At 49.2% G+C, this 15,074-nt stretch overlaps 9 non-coding genes across 9 annotated transcripts; all 9 read right to left on the bottom strand.

Annotated features, from left to right (window-relative positions):
• Positions 1-554: 554 nt before the first annotated feature.
• Positions 555-673, bottom strand: LOC124554406. The gene has a single exon (XR_006968387.1). It is a non-coding gene; the product is annotated as a 5S ribosomal RNA (ribosomal RNA).
• Positions 674-1,693: 1,020 nt separating this feature from the next.
• Positions 1,694-1,812, bottom strand: LOC124554337. Its single transcript, XR_006968347.1, has one exon. It is a non-coding gene; the product is annotated as a 5S ribosomal RNA (ribosomal RNA).
• Positions 1,813-2,831: 1,019 nt separating this feature from the next.
• Positions 2,832-2,950, bottom strand: LOC124554325. Its single transcript, XR_006968345.1, has one exon. It is a non-coding gene; the product is annotated as a 5S ribosomal RNA (ribosomal RNA).
• A 1,022-nt stretch (positions 2,951-3,972) lies between these two features.
• Positions 3,973-4,091, bottom strand: LOC124554313. Its single transcript, XR_006968343.1, has one exon. It is a non-coding gene; the product is annotated as a 5S ribosomal RNA (ribosomal RNA).
• Positions 4,092-5,111: 1,020 nt separating this feature from the next.
• On the bottom strand, positions 5,112-5,230 carry LOC124554301. Its single transcript, XR_006968340.1, has one exon. It is a non-coding gene; the product is annotated as a 5S ribosomal RNA (ribosomal RNA).
• A 1,021-nt stretch (positions 5,231-6,251) lies between these two features.
• On the bottom strand, positions 6,252-6,370 carry LOC124554289. The gene has a single exon (XR_006968338.1). It is a non-coding gene; the product is annotated as a 5S ribosomal RNA (ribosomal RNA).
• Positions 6,371-7,390: 1,020 nt separating this feature from the next.
• Positions 7,391-7,509, bottom strand: LOC124554404. Its single transcript, XR_006968385.1, has one exon. It is a non-coding gene; the product is annotated as a 5S ribosomal RNA (ribosomal RNA).
• Positions 7,510-8,529: 1,020 nt separating this feature from the next.
• On the bottom strand, positions 8,530-8,648 carry LOC124554277. Its single transcript, XR_006968336.1, has one exon. It is a non-coding gene; the product is annotated as a 5S ribosomal RNA (ribosomal RNA).
• A 1,019-nt stretch (positions 8,649-9,667) lies between these two features.
• LOC124554259 lies at positions 9,668-9,786 on the bottom strand. The gene has a single exon (XR_006968329.1). It is a non-coding gene; the product is annotated as a 5S ribosomal RNA (ribosomal RNA).
• Positions 9,787-15,074: the final 5,288 nt, after the last annotated feature.

The raw sequence follows: 15,074 nt of genomic DNA, 5'->3' as shown, positions 1-15,074 counted from the left end.
CGACCGGCGTATGGCCTGTGCGGGGTGTGGCAGAGTGTTGTTGGAGGGCGCCACTGCTGGCGATGTGAGCTTCCTCGCCTCGCCTCAGACGAGGTGTTTGCGTAATTTGCAGTGCATTCGCACCATTCCTATCGCTGTCCCTGTCCCCGTCCCGACTTGTCCCGACTTTGCTCGACTGCCGCTCGCTGCCGCTCGGGTCGTGGCCCATATAACAGCGCAAGCACAAGAAACGTCTGCAGGAGATGACGAGACGAGACGAGACGACTGAGGAATAAATTTATAATTACATATCGAAGTAGGAATTGTACACCGCTACACAACAACAGGCGCTGACGTATTTCAGAACACATCTGCCGATTCGTACTGTTTTGTCGTTTTCAAAGACTTCCTGGCGAACTTGGTTAGCACATTCTCCCTCAAACTGAGATATTTACTGCAATTTCGCACCTTATGGTCATTACAGTAGATTAAAATGCTTAAGCAAGAATCTTTGTCACAACAGAACGGTGGTATGGAAAGAGGGCGGTATAAAAAAAAAAAGGTAAATGAAAGGGAGCCAACAGCACGTGGTGTTCCCAGGTGGTCACCCATCCAAGTACTAACCACGCCCGATGTTGCTTAACTTCGGTGATCGGACGAGAACCGGTGTACTCAACATGGTATGGCTGTTGGCGCCCATATAATGTAGGCGCATGGCAGAATTCGCATTCGGTTCTTATCCCAACACACACAAAATCATACTTTTCGGTCGAAAGCAGCCGCATTTTTTTTTTATTGACAATTCGTCACGTTAGCGCGAACGCAATCCTGAGTTCCAAAACTTATGAGCCGGAAGGACGCGCTTCGTGTATTTTTTTTTTTTTTTGTGAGATTTATAAATTTATTTATTAACATTACATCGTTACAAGCTAACAACTTTACAACATAAAACACGAACAGAATTGTAATTGTAAGCACTTCCTTCTGCAATCCGACGTGCCAGCAGAGCGACTGCCGAATTAGCGGGCGCGCCGCCGTGTGTGTGAGACGCGCAGCTTCTCGTTGCACCTCCTGTCATCCGCTTGGCGCGTGCAGCCTTCGACACTCGCGGAAGACGCATCTTGTCCCTGGTGTCCAGCGCAGGAGGGCTGGCGCGCGGCCGACCGGCGTATGGCCTGTGCGGGGTGTGGCAGAGTGTTGTTGGAGGGCGCCACTGCTGGCGATGTGAGCTTCCTCGCCTCGCCTCAGACGAGGTGTTTGCGTAATTTGCAGTGCATTCGCACCATTCCTATCGCTGTCCCTGTCCCCGTCCCGACTTGTCCCGACTTTGCTCGACTGCCGCTCGCTGCCGCTCGGGTCGTGGCCCATATAACAGCGCAAGCACAAGAAACGTCTGCAGGAGATGACGAGACGAGACGAGACGACTGAGGAATAAATTTATAATTACATATCGAAGTAGGAATTGTACACCGCTACACAACAACAGGCGCTGACGTATTTCAGAACACATCTGCCGATTCGTACTGTTTTGTCGTTTTCAAAGACTTCCTGGCGAACTTGGTTAGCACATTCTCCCTCAAACTGAGATATTTACTGCAATTTCGCACCTTATGGTCATTACAGTAGATTAAAATGCTTAAGCAAGAATCTTTGTCACAACAGAACGGTGGTATGGAAAGAGGGCGGTATAAAAAAAAAAAGGTAAATGAAAGGGAGCCAACAGCACGTGGTGTTCCCAGGTGGTCACCCATCCAAGTACTAACCACGCCCGATGTTGCTTAACTTCGGTGATCGGACGAGAACCGGTGTACTCAACATGGTATGGCCGTTGGCGCCCATATAATGTAGGCGCATGGCAGAATTCGCATTCGGTTCTTATCCCAACACACACAAAATCATACTTTTCGGTCGAAAGCAGCCGCATTTTTTTTTATTGACAATTCGTCACGTTAGCGCGAACGCAATCCTGAGTTCCAAAACTTATGAGCCGGAAGGACGCGCTTCGTGTATTTTTTTTTTTTTTTGTGAGATTTATAAATTTATTTATTAACATTACATCGTTACAAGCTAACAACTTTACAACATAAAACACGAACACAATTGTAATTGTAAGCACTTCCTTCTGCAATCCGACGTGCCAGCAGAGCGACTGCCGAATTAGCGGGCGCGCCGCCGTGTGTGTGAGACGCGCAGCTTCTCGTTGCACCTCCTGTCATCCGCTTGGCGCGTGCAGCCTTCGACACTCGCGGAAGACGCATCTTGTCCCTGGTGTCCAGCGCAGGAGGGCTGGCGCGCGGCCGACCGGCGTATGGCCTGTGCGGGGTGTGGCAGAGTGTTGTTGGAGGGCGCCACTGCTGGCGATGTGAGCTTCCTCGCCTCGCCTCAGACGAGGTGTTTGCGTAATTTGCAGTGCATTCGCACCATTCCTATCGCTGTCCCTGTCCCCGTCCCGACTTGTCCCGACTTTGCTCGACTGCCGCTCGCTGCCGCTCGGGTCGTGGCCCATATAACAGCGCAAGCACAAGAAACGTCTGCAGGAGATGACGAGACGAGACGAGACGACTGAGGAATAAATTTATAATTACATATCGAAGTAGGAATTGTACACCGCTACACAACAACAGGCGCTGACGTATTTCAGAACACATCTGCCGATTCGTACTGTTTTGTCGTTTTCAAAGACTTCCTGGCGAACTTGGTTAGCACATTCTCCCTCAAACTGAGATATTTACTGCAATTTCGCACCTTATGGTCATTACAGTAGATTAAAATGCTTAAGCAAGAATCTTTGTCACAACAGAACGGTGGTATGGAAAGAGGGCGGTATAAAAAAAAAAAGGTAAATGAAAGGGAGCCAACAGCACGTGGTGTTCCCAGGTGGTCACCCATCCAAGTACTAACCACGCCCGATGTTGCTTAACTTCGGTGATCGGACGAGAACCGGTGTACTCAACATGGTATGGCCGTTGGCGCCCATATAATGTAGGCGCATGGCAGAATTCGCATTCGGTTCTTATCCCAACACACACAAAATCATACTTTTCGGTCGAAAGCAGCCGCATTTTTTTTTTATTGACAATTCGTCACGTTAGCGCGAACGCAATCCTGAGTTCCAAAACTTATGAGCCGGAAGGACGCGCTTCGTGTATTTTTTTTTTTTTTTTGTGAGATTTATAAATTTATTTATTAACATTACATCGTTACAAGCTAACAACTTTACAACATAAAACACGAACACAATTGTAATTGTAAGCACTTCCTTCTGCAATCCGACGTGCCAGCAGAGCGACTGCCGAATTAGCGGGCGCGCCGCCGTGTGTGTGAGACGCGCAGCTTCTCGTTGCACCTCCTGTCATCCGCTTGGCGCGTGCAGCCTTCGACACTCGCGGAAGACGCATCTTGTCCCTGGTGTCCAGCGCAGGAGGGCTGGCGCGCGGCCGACCGGCGTATGGCCTGTGCGGGGTGTGGCAGAGTGTTGTTGGAGGGCGCCACTGCTGGCGATGTGAGCTTCCTCGCCTCGCCTCAGACGAGGTGTTTGCGTAATTTGCAGTGCATTCGCACCATTCCTATCGCTGTCCCTGTCCCCGTCCCGACTTGTCCCGACTTTGCTCGACTGCCGCTCGCTGCCGCTCGGGTCGTGGCCCATATAACAGCGCAAGCACAAGAAACGTCTGCAGGAGATGACGAGACGAGACGAGACGACTGAGGAATAAATTTATAATTACATATCGAAGTAGGAATTGTACACCGCTACACAACAACAGGCGCTGACGTATTTCAGAACACATCTGCCGATTCGTACTGTTTTGTCGTTTTCAAAGACTTCCTGGCGAACTTGGTTAATACATTCTCCCTCAAACTGAGATATTTACTGCAATTTCGCACCTTATGGTCATTACAGTAGATTAAAATGCTTAAGCAAGAATCTTTGTCACAACAGAACGGTGGTATGGAAAGAGGGCGGTATAAAAAAAAAAAAGGTAAATGAAAGGGAGCCAACAGCACGTGGTGTTCCCAGGTGGTCACCCATCCAAGTACTAACCACGCCCGATGTTGCTTAACTTCGGTGATCGGACGAGAACCGGTGTACTCAACATGGTATGGCCGTTGGCGCCCATATAATGTAGGCGCATGGCAGAATTCGCATTCGGTTCTTATCCCAACACACACAAAATCATACTTTTCGGTCGAAAGCAGCCGCATTTTTTTTTTATTGACAATTCGTCACGTTAGCGCGAACGCAATCCTGAGTTCCAAAACTTATGAGCCGGAAGGACGCGCTTCGTGTATTTTTTTTTTTTTTTGTGAGATTTATAAATTTATTTATTAACATTACATCGTTACAAGCTAACAACTTTACAACATAAAACACGAACACAATTGTAATTGTAAGCACTTCCTTCTGCAATCCGACGTGCCAGCAGAGCGACTGCCGAATTAGCGGGCGCGCCGCCGTGTGTGTGAGACGCGCAGCTTCTCGTTGCACCTCCTGTCATCCGCTTGGCGCGTGCAGCCTTCGACACTCGCGGAAGACGCATCTTGTCCCTGGTGTCCAGCGCAGGAGGGCTGGCGCGCGGCCGACCGGCGTATGGCCTGTGCGGGGTGTGGCAGAGTGTTGTTGGAGGGCGCCACTGCTGGCGATGTGAGCTTCCTCGCCTCGCCTCAGACGAGGTGTTTGCGTAATTTGCAGTGCATTCGCACCATTCCTATCGCTGTCCCTGTCCCCGTCCCGACTTGTCCCGACTTTGCTCGACTGCCGCTCGCTGCCGCTCGGGTCGTGGCCCATATAACAGCGCAAGCACAAGAAACGTCTGCAGGAGATGACGAGACGAGACGAGACGACTGAGGAATAAATTTATAATTACATATCGAAGTAGGAATTGTACACCGCTACACAACAACAGGCGCTGACGTATTTCAGAACACATCTGCCGATTCGTACTGTTTTGTCGTTTTCAAAGACTTCCTGGCGAACTTGGTTAGCACATTCTCCCTCAAACTGAGATATTTACTGCAATTTCGCACCTTATGGTCATTACAGTAGATTAAAATGCTTAAGCAAGAATCTTTGTCACAACAGAACGGTGGTATGGAAAGAGGGCGGTATAAAAAAAAAAAGGTAAATGAAAGGGAGCCAACAGCACGTGGTGTTCCCAGGTGGTCACCCATCCAAGTACTAACCACGCCCGATGTTGCTTAACTTCGGTGATCGGACGAGAACCGGTGTACTCAACATGGTATGGCCGTTGGCGCCCATATAATGTAGGCGCATGGCAGAATTCGCATTCGGTTCTTATCCCAACACACACAAAATCATACTTTTCGGTCGAAAGCAGCCGCATTTTTTTTTTATTGACAATTCGTCACGTTAGCGCGAACGCAATCCTGAGTTCCAAAACTTATGAGCCGGAAGGACGCGCTTCGTGTATTTTTTTTTTTTTTTGTGAGATTTATAAATTTATTTATTAACATTACATCGTTACAAGCTAACAACTTTACAACATAAAACACGAACACAATTGTAATTGTAAGCACTTCCTTCTGCAATCCGACGTGCCAGCAGAGCGACTGCCGAATTAGCGGGCGCGCCGCCGTGTGTGTGAGACGCGCAGCTTCTCGTTGCACCTCCTGTCATCCGCTTGGCGCGTGCAGCCTTCGACACTCGCGGAAGACGCATCTTGTCCCTGGTGTCCAGCGCAGGAGGGCTGGCGCGCGGCCGACCGGCGTATGGCCTGTGCGGGGTGTGGCAGAGTGTTGTTGGAGGGCGCCACTGCTGGCGATGTGAGCTTCCTCGCCTCGCCTCAGACGAGGTGTTTGCGTAATTTGCAGTGCATTCGCACCATTCCTATCGCTGTCCCTGTCCCCGTCCCGACTTGTCCCGACTTTGCTCGACTGCCGCTCGCTGCCGCTCGGGTCGTGGCCCATATAACAGCGCAAGCACAAGAAACGTCTGCAGGAGATGACGAGACGAGACGAGACGACTGAGGAATAAATTTATAATTACATATCGAAGTAGGAATTGTACACCGCTACACAACAACAGGCGCTGACGTATTTCAGAACACATCTGCCGATTCGTACTGTTTTGTCGTTTTCAAAGACTTCCTGGCGAACTTGGTTAATACATTCTCCCTCAAACTGAGATATTTACTGCAATTTCGCACCTTATGGTCATTACAGTAGATTAAAATGCTTAAGCAAGAATCTTTGTCACAACAGAACGGTGGTATGGAAAGAGGGCGGTATAAAAAAAAAAAAGGTAAATGAAAGGGAGCCAACAGCACGTGGTGTTCCCAGGTGGTCACCCATCCAAGTACTAACCACGCCCGATGTTGCTTAACTTCGGTGATCGGACGAGAACCGGTGTACTCAACATGGTATGGCCGTTGGCGCCCATATAATGTAGGCGCATGGCAGAATTCGCATTCGGTTCTTATCCCAACACACACAAAATCATACTTTTCGGTCGAAAGCAGCCGCATTTTTTTTTTATTGACAATTCGTCACGTTAGCGCGAACGCAATCCTGAGTTCCAAAACTTATGAGCCGGAAGGACGCGCTTCGTGTATTTTTTTTTTTTTTTGTGAGATTTATAAATTTATTTATTAACATTACATCGTTACAAGCTAACAACTTTACAACATAAAACACGAACACAATTGTAATTGTAAGCACTTCCTTCTGCAATCCGACGTGCCAGCAGAGCGACTGCCGAATTAGCGGGCGCGCCGCCGTGTGTGTGAGACGCGCAGCTTCTCGTTGCACCTCCTGTCATCCGCTTGGCGCGTGCAGCCTTCGACACTCGCGGAAGACGCATCTTGTCCCTGGTGTCCAGCGCAGGAGGGCTGGCGCGCGGCCGACCGGCGTATGGCCTGTGCGGGGTGTGGCAGAGTGTTGTTGGAGGGCGCCACTGCTGGCGATGTGAGCTTCCTCGCCTCGCCTCAGACGAGGTGTTTGCGTAATTTGCAGTGCATTCGCACCATTCCTATCGCTGTCCCTGTCCCCGTCCCGACTTGTCCCGACTTTGCTCGACTGCCGCTCGCTGCCGCTCGGGTCGTGGCCCATATAACAGCGCAAGCACAAGAAACGTCTGCAGGAGATGACGAGACGAGACGAGACGACTGAGGAATAAATTTATAATTACATATCGAAGTAGGAATTGTACACCGCTACACAACAACAGGCGCTGACGTATTTCAGAACACATCTGCCGATTCGTACTGTTTTGTCGTTTTCAAAGACTTCCTGGCGAACTTGGTTAGCACATTCTCCCTCAAACTGAGATATTTACTGCAATTTCGCACCTTATGGTCATTACAGTAGATTAAAATGCTTAAGCAAGAATCTTTGTCACAACAGAACGGTGGTATGGAAAGAGGGCGGTATAAAAAAAAAAAGGTAAATGAAAGGGAGCCAACAGCACGTGGTGTTCCCAGGTGGTCACCCATCCAAGTACTAACCACGCCCGATGTTGCTTAACTTCGGTGATCGGACGAGAACCGGTGTACTCAACATGGTATGGCTGTTGGCGCCCATATAATGTAGGCGCATGGCAGAATTCGCATTCGGTTCTTATCCCAACACACACAAAATCATACTTTTCGGTCGAAAGCAGCCGCATTTTTTTTTTATTGACAATTCGTCACGTTAGCGCGAACGCAATCCTGAGTTCCAAAACTTATGAGCCGGAAGGACGCGCTTCGTGTATTTTTTTTTTTTTTTGTGAGATTTATAAATTTATTTATTAACATTACATCGTTACAAGCTAACAACTTTACAACATAAAACACGAACAGAATTGTAATTGTAAGCACTTCCTTCTGCAATCCGACGTGCCAGCAGAGCGACTGCCGAATTAGCGGGCGCGCCGCCGTGTGTGTGAGACGCGCAGCTTCTCGTTGCACCTCCTGTCATCCGCTTGGCGCGTGCAGCCTTCGACACTCGCGGAAGACGCATCTTGTCCCTGGTGTCCAGCGCAGGAGGGCTGGCGCGCGGCCGACCGGCGTATGGCCTGTGCGGGGTGTGGCAGAGTGTTGTTGGAGGGCGCCACTGCTGGCGATGTGAGCTTCCTCGCCTCGCCTCAGACGAGGTGTTTGCGTAATTTGCAGTGCATTCGCACCATTCCTATCGCTGTCCCTGTCCCCGTCCCGACTTGTCCCGACTTTGCTCGACTGCCGCTCGCTGCCGCTCGGGTCGTGGCCCATATAACAGCGCAAGCACAAGAAACGTCTGCAGGAGATGACGAGACGAGACGAGACGACTGAGGAATAAATTTATAATTACATATCGAAGTAGGAATTGTACACCGCTACACAACAACAGGCGCTGACGTATTTCAGAACACATCTGCCGATTCGTACTGTTTTGTCGTTTTCAAAGACTTCCTGGCGAACTTGGTTAGCACATTCTCCCTCAAACTGAGATATTTACTGCAATTTCGCACCTTATGGTCATTACAGTAGATTAAAATGCTTAAGCAAGAATCTTTGTCACAACAGAACGGTGGTATGGAAAGAGGGCGGTATAAAAAAAAAAAGGTAAATGAAAGGGAGCCAACAGCACGTGGTGTTCCCAGGTGGTCACCCATCCAAGTACTAACCACGCCCGATGTTGCTTAACTTCGGTGATCGGACGAGAACCGGTGTACTCAACATGGTATGGCCGTTGGCGCCCATATAATGTAGGCGCATGGCAGAATTCGCATTCGGTTCTTATCCCAACACACACAAAATCATACTTTTCGGTCGAAAGCAGCCGCATTTTTTTTTATTGACAATTCGTCACGTTAGCGCGAACGCAATCCTGAGTTCCAAAACTTATGAGCCGGAAGGACGCGCTTCGTGTATTTTTTTTTTTTTTTGTGAGATTTATAAATTTATTTATTAACATTACATCGTTACAAGCTAACAACTTTACAACATAAAACACGAACACAATTGTAATTGTAAGCACTTCCTTCTGCAATCCGACGTGCCAGCAGAGCGACTGCCGAATTAGCGGGCGCGCCGCCGTGTGTGTGAGACGCGCAGCTTCTCGTTGCACCTCCTGTCATCCGCTTGGCGCGTGCAGCCTTCGACACTCGCGGAAGACGCATCTTGTCCCTGGTGTCCAGCGCAGGAGGGCTGGCGCGCGGCCGACCGGCGTATGGCCTGTGCGGGGTGTGGCAGAGTGTTGTTGGAGGGCGCCACTGCTGGCGATGTGAGCTTCCTCGCCTCGCCTCAGACGAGGTGTTTGCGTAATTTGCAGTGCATTCGCACCATTCCTATCGCTGTCCCTGTCCCCGTCCCGACTTGTCCCGACTTTGCTCGACTGCCGCTCGCTGCCGCTCGGGTCGTGGCCCATATAACAGCGCAAGCACAAGAAACGTCTGCAGGAGATGACGAGACGAGACGAGACGACTGAGGAATAAATTTATAATTACATATCGAAGTAGGAATTGTACACCGCTACACAACAACAGGCGCTGACGTATTTCAGAACACATCTGCCGATTCGTACTGTTTTGTCGTTTTCAAAGACTTCCTGGCGAACTTGGTTAGCACATTCTCCCTCAAACTGAGATATTTACTGCAATTTCGCACCTTATGGTCATTACAGTAGATTAAAATGCTTAAGCAAGAATCTTTGTCACAACAGAACGGTGGTATGGAAAGAGGGCGGTATAAAAAAAAAAAGGTAAATGAAAGGGAGCCAACAGCACGTGGTGTTCCCAGGTGGTCACCCATCCAAGTACTAACCACGCCCGATGTTGCTTAACTTCGGTGATCGGACGAGAACCGGTGTACTCAACATGGTATGGCCGTTGGCGCCCATATAATGTAGGCGCATGGCAGAATTCGCATTCGGTTCTTATCCCAACACACACAAAATCATACTTTTCGGTCGAAAGCAGCCGCATTTTTTTTTTATTGACAATTCGTCACGTTAGCGCGAACGCAATCCTGAGTTCCAAAACTTATGAGCCGGAAGGACGCGCTTCGTGTATTTTTTTTTTTTTTTGTGAGATTTATAAATTTATTTATTAACATTACATCGTTACAAGCTAACAACTTTACAACATAAAACACGAACACAATTGTAATTGTAAGCACTTCCTTCTGCAATCCGACGTGCCAGCAGAGCGACTGCCGAATTAGCGGGCGCGCCGCCGTGTGTGTGAGACGCGCAGCTTCTCGTTGCACCTCCTGTCATCCGCTTGGCGCGTGCAGCCTTCGACACTCGCGGAAGACGCATCTTGTCCCTGGTGTCCAGCGCAGGAGGGCTGGCGCGCGGCCGACCGGCGTATGGCCTGTGCGGGGTGTGGCAGAGTGTTGTTGGAGGGCGCCACTGCTGGCGATGTGAGCTTCCTCGCCTCGCCTCAGACGAGGTGTTTGCGTAATTTGCAGTGCATTCGCACCATTCCTATCGCTGTCCCTGTCCCCGTCCCGACTTGTCCCGACTTTGCTCGACTGCCGCTCGCTGCCGCTCGGGTCGTGGCCCATATAACAGCGCAAGCACAAGAAACGTCTGCAGGAGATGACGAGACGAGACGAGACGACTGAGGAATAAATTTATAATTACATATCGAAGTAGGAATTGTACACCGCTACACAACAACAGGCGCTGACGTATTTCAGAACACATCTGCCGATTCGTACTGTTTTGTCGTTTTCAAAGACTTCCTGGCGAACTTGGTTAGCACATTCTCCCTCAAACTGAGATATTTACTGCAATTTCGCACCTTATGGTCATTACAGTAGATTAAAATGCTTAAGCAAGAATCTTTGTCACAACAGAACGGTGGTATGGAAAGAGGGCGGTATAAAAAAAAAAAAGGTAAATGAAAGGGAGCCAACAGCACGTGGTGTTCCCAGGTGGTCACCCATCCAAGTACTAACCACGCCCGATGTTGCTTAACTTCGGTGATCGGACGAGAACTTTTTTTTTATTTTTTTGCCCTCCCAACCCGAGAAACGTGGAATAACGGAAAGAGTGGTGTGTAGTACGCCCTTTAATAATGTGTGACAGAGCATTTTTATATATATAAATTTTTTTAAATTTTTTTTTTATTTTTTTTTTGTAAGTTTGTTCCTGTTTTTTTTCTGTTTTTTTTTTCTTCTTTTGTTGTTGTTTTGTTGAAAAAAAACTAAATATACTTTCTTGGAAGATCAGGCCAGTGTGGCTACGGAGGCAAAGCAGGCAGGGGTCGCAATCCGAGGCCTGGCCACAATGCCTCCGGCGCCCTCCCAACCCGAGAAACGTGGAATAACGGAAAGAGGGGTATGTAGTACGCCCTTTAATAATGTGTGACAGAGCATTTTTATATATATATATTTTTTTTTGTTTTTTTTTTTATTTTTACTTTCTTGGAAGATCAGGCCAGGGTGGCTACGGAGGCAAAGCAGGCAGGGGTCGCAATCCGAGGCCTGGCCACAGTGCCTCCGGCGCCCTCCCAACCCGAGAAACGTGGAATAACGGAATGTAAGGAAGGAGTCACGAAGACGCGAAACACGAATAAAAACCATGCTCGGAGGACAATGACCACAAGTCGGCAGCGGTAGCCCACCGCCGCCAGAGAAAAGCAAAGAAAGGGACTCTCAAAAAACAACCACACTAAACATTGCCAAATATGTCTGGCGCACGGGAAGGGCGAAGTCGACGCAATTCCGGCAGCAGCAAACATATTTTGTCGTCTCGAGAAGCTTGATAAGCTTGATTTCCGTGCCCAGAAGGCAACCATTACAAACACAAAATATCTGGAAGCACCGTTCCAAAATGCAGGGACAAGTCAACGACGGTCCAGAAATAGTCACAAAAATGAAGTAAGTGTCAGCAATAGGGAACAAACGTCAAATCCAGGAGAGAAGACTAATAGGGAGAATCCTAAGAACAACCGTTCACAATGGCGGGAGGAAAGTCGAGCCGGTGAGACAAATTGACTGTCAGACATCAAGAAAATAGATACATATACATCATTCCGCATGTCCCGCCAAAAGGTACAGTGGAAATGGAAGTACATAATCATGGCAGGAGAGAAATATTTAAAGTGGTAAAGGCAGTCCGTAAAGCGACATCTAAAAATCGGGCATAATGGGAAACACACTTCGGATTCTGTTTCTCCCGTCCATAATAGTCCCAAAGATATGTCAAGAACTGCAAGCGATCCGTGAGTCGGAGAGAGAAAATCGCATGTGCGGCATGTGCGGCAATCCACACGGTAGCGTTTCTCTTGGTGGCAGGATACGGCCGCCAGTCGGGAACCAAGATATACAAGGGCTGCACGGCACGCGGGGTAGTCCTATTAATCAACGCCAACATCGCACAGGTGGCATCCCACACCTCTTTAAATTGGGGGCACACAAATCGGTGTTCGATCGTGTCTTCAGCCGCGCACCGCCCACAGAGGCCACTCGGGAGGAGATTGATCGCGTGGAGTTTCGCATTCGTGGCAACGGTGCGATTCACAACTTTATACCAGGTGTCCCGAACATCGGATGTCAACAATGGACTGGAGATATTGGACCACACCGTCCGCCAATCGTATTGCGGCAGCCGCAACTCCCATTTGTTAGTCGGCGGAGTTCCACGGAGGGCCTCTGCGATCGCGCGGACGTTACCCCGGCGTCGGTCGTCACCTATCAGATAGCTTGTGTGGAGGAAATACTGGCGAACGAAATTCAATTGATACGGGATAGCCTGGACAGAGACAGGCGCGCGGAGAGAAGCTGGGCGGTAAAGGTCGAAGAGTGCAGACGTGGGGCACTGCCCAGCAGTGGCGATCACACAGTTGGTCCGGTGGAGCAAAAGAGCAGCACACTTGGAAGGAAAATCGACCATACCTAGGCCGCCTCTGTCCGGCGGGAGCACACAAATATTGTAGGCGACTTTAAAGATTTCGCCTCGCCAGACCAGCCAAGAGACAGCATGCTTGATAGCCCGTTCGATCTCCTTCGGCACCGGCAAAACTTGAGCCAAGTACCAGGCCTTGGCCAACATCTGGGTATTAACAACCGAAACCCTCTCCAGCAATGATAAATTTCGTTTGGCGGCAGCCTGAGTCGCCGCCCGAACAGAATATAACACCGCGCGCCAATTTAACACCGTCATTCGGTGTACATTCGGAGTCATCTGGATCCCGAGAATCTTATGTCGCAACTGTACGGTATACCAATCACGACGGACATCTCTCATGGTCACAGTAAGCGGCAGTAAGATGGACTTACGGGGGTTGACAACCGCACCCGATGCCGTTTCAAACTGTTGAAGGAGGAGACGGAGCGCATCAATATCGTCGGGGCGGTGGATAAAAACCCCCAAATCATCAGCATACGCCCGACAGACAAGCGAACCCGCACCAAACGGTACACCGTGGCAAACAGCCGTTATTTTGCGGAGTAGAGGATCCAAGGCTAAGACGAATAAGCCCATGGAAAGTGGGCACCCTTGGCGGACGGACCTGTTCAGCCTGAGGACATCACTGGCCTGACCATGAAAAAGGATTCGGGAAGTAGCCGATTTCAAAAGGTTGGATATCACATTCGTGAATTGTAAACCAAACCCGAACTTAGACATAACCCGCCGCAAGTACTCGTGACTGATTCTGTCGAACGCGTTGTGAAAATCAATGGAGAGTATCGCAGCTCGGCCGCCACGGCTGGATGCGGCATAAGCGATACATTCACGATACGCGAGGACAGCATCATAAATATTCCGTCCAGGGACGGCACACGATTGAGATGGGCTAATGACGGACTTCAACGCCGGCCGCAGACGGTGTGAAAAGCAGCGCGCGACGATTTTATAATCGGCGTTTAATAAAGTAATCGGCCGTAAAGTCACCGCACTTGGGGTGCCAGTTGTTTTCGGGACGAGGACGATGAGCCCCTCTAAAAATTCGTCCGGCACATCGAGGCCGTTATGGATTTCATTGACCATGGCAACGAAAATATCAGTTAAAAGGCCGGAAAATTTAACATAAAATTCGACAGGAATTCCGTCATTGCCAGGGGCTTTTCCCTTCGGGCTAGCCTTAACAGCGGCAGAAACATCATCAGCTGTAAAACGCTCATTTAAAAGAAGTCTATCCTGAGGCGTTAAAATGGAAGGCAGATCACGTAAAAATGTCTGCAAGGAGGCGTCATTCAAAGGTTGAAATTGAAAGAGACGAGAATAGTGATCGTAAATTTCGTCCCGAATCACCCGTCGATCGGAAGTCTTAAGGCCGTCACGCGTAATCCAGTCCGTAAATAAAAGTTTTTCACGCCGCAGACGGGCTCGTCGTAAATGATACAAGGAAAGTGGTTCCTTCAACGTAGGATCGAAAGGCCTGCTACGGACGACAGAGCCCTGTGCCTTGCGATACAGATGGTTTAAAATCTTCGCTTTAATCTTCCGTAACGTGGGAAGTAGCTCAGGGCGGTCGGTAACCCGAGTAATTAAATCCCGTAAACAATCGCGATAAAAATCGACCGTCATCATGTCCCAATGGGCCTTGTCACGACAATAATTGATGAGCAAACTACGAATGGCCGGTTTAGCGTGACGGAGCCACCAATCGACAGTAGAACTCGCCTGCGGGCGGCGCTGAAGAAGTTGGCGCCACAACAAATGCACCTGTTCGACAAGACTGACGTCATCCAAAACACTAACATTGAATTTCCAATAGGAGCGCGTACGTTCCGGGCGAACGTACGGGACATTAAAAGCACACAAGTAACCACAATGATCCGAAAAAGCGACGGGAGCAACTTCTGCCTGCAAGATGGAAGCAGTAAGATCCGGCGAGATATAAAGTCTGTCCAATCTGCTATGCCCAGTAGGATAAAAATAAGTAAAACCTGCAGCAGTCGGACTAAAACGAAGCCACGTGTCCTTAAATTTGTAAATGTCAACTAAATTTTGCAGTGCAAGACACTTATTCGCCGTCGGCTCCTGGTCGGCATCACGCAAAACACAATTAAAATCGCCACCGAAGATGATCCGTCGGTGGTTTCGATGGAAAAGCTGACAAACATCATGAGCGAAAAAGGCATGCCTCAGACGTTTATTGTCAGTTCCAGAGGGGGCGTACACGTTAACAAAAAATATGTCGCAGATTACACACGCCAACCCTCGTC

The sequence above is a fragment of the Schistocerca americana genome, chromosome 11 (assembly GCF_021461395.2).
Source record: "Schistocerca americana isolate TAMUIC-IGC-003095 chromosome 11, iqSchAmer2.1, whole genome shotgun sequence".
Taxonomy (NCBI): Eukaryota; Metazoa; Arthropoda; class Insecta; order Orthoptera; family Acrididae; genus Schistocerca; species Schistocerca americana.
The sequence above is the reverse complement of the archived record's forward strand: the minus strand, read 5'-3'. Positions and strand labels throughout refer to the sequence as shown.